Source organism: Aegilops tauschii, chromosome 2 (assembly GCF_002575655.3).
Source record: "Aegilops tauschii subsp. strangulata cultivar AL8/78 chromosome 2, Aet v6.0, whole genome shotgun sequence".
NCBI lineage: Eukaryota > Viridiplantae > Streptophyta > Magnoliopsida > Poales > Poaceae > Aegilops > Aegilops tauschii.
Window position 1 is genome coordinate 262,944,282 of NC_053036.3, and position 1,624 is coordinate 262,945,905.

Genomic DNA, 1,624 nt, shown 5'->3' on the forward strand with positions numbered 1-1,624 from the left:
CTGAAAGATGCTAACAAGTATGCAAAGCTCCAGCAATCCTTCTAAGGATTGGAGTAAGCATCTCGGAGTTGGAAAGTACACTTTGATGAGATGATCAAAGATTTTGGGTTTTTACAAAGTTTATGAGAAACTTGTATTTCCAAAGAAGTGAGTGGGAGCACTATAGAATTTTTGATGAGTATATGTTGTTAACATATTGTTGATCAGAAATATGTGGAATTTCTGGAAAGCATACAGGGTTATTTGAAAAGTGTTTTTCAATGGAAAACCTGGATTAAGCTACTTGAACATTGAGCATCAAGATCTATAAGGATAGATCAAAAACGCTTAATAGTACTTTCAAATGAATACATACCGTGACAAGATTTTGAAGGAGTTCAAAATAGATCAGCAAAGAAGGAGTTCTTGGCTGTGTTACAAGGTGTGAGTATTGAGTAAGACTCAAGACCTGACCACGGCAGAAGAGAGAGAAAGGACGAAGGTCGTCCCCTATACTTTGGACGTAGGCTCTATAGTATGCTATGTTGTGTACCGCACCTGAAGTGTGCTTTGCCATGAGTTAGTCAAGGGGTACAATAGTGATCTGGGAATGGATCACATGACAGCGGTCGAACTTATCCTTAGTATCTAGTGGACTAAGGAATTTTCTCGATTATGGAGGTGGTGAAAGAGTTCGTCGTAAAGGGTTGCGTCGATGCAAACTTTGACACTATCCGGATGACTCTGAGTAGTAAACCGGATTCGTATAGTAGAGCAGTTATTTGGAATAGCTCCAAGTAGCGCGTGTAGCTGCATCTACAAGATGACATAGAGATTTGTAAAGCACACACGGATCTGAAAGGTTCAGACCCGTTGACTAGTAACCTCTCTCACAAGCGAGATATGAACAAACCCCACGGGTGTTGGATTCATTACAATCACATAGTGATGTGAACTAGATTATTGACTCTAGTGCAAGTGGGAGACTGTTGGAAATATGCCCTAGAGGCAATCATAAAATGGTTATTATTGTATTTCCTTGTTCATGATAATTGTCTATTGTTCATGCTATAATTGTATTAACTGGAAACCATAATACATGTGTGAATACATAGACCACAACATGTCCCTAGTAAGCCTCTAGTTGACTAGCTCGTTGATCAATAGATGGTTATGGGTTTCCTGACCATGGACATTGGATGTCATTGATAACGGGATCACATCATTAGGAGAATGATGTGATGGACAAGACCCAATCCTAAGCATAGCACAAGATCGTGTAGTTCGTTTGCTAAGAGCTTTTCTAATGTCAAGTATCGTTTCCTTAGACCATGAGATTGTGCAACTCCCGGTTACCGTAGGAATGCTTTGGGTGTACCAAACGTCACAACGTAACTGGGTGGCTATAAAGGTGCACTACAGGTATCTCCGAAAGTGTATGTTGGGTTGGCACGAATCGAGACTGGGATTTGTCACTCCGTATGACGGAGAGGTATCTCTGGGCCCACTCGGTAATGCATCATCATAATGAGATCAATGTGACTAAGGAGTTAGCCACGGGATCATGTGTTACGGAACGAGTAAAGAGACTTGCCGGTAACAAGATTGAACGAGGTATTGGGGTACCGACGATCGAATCTCGGGC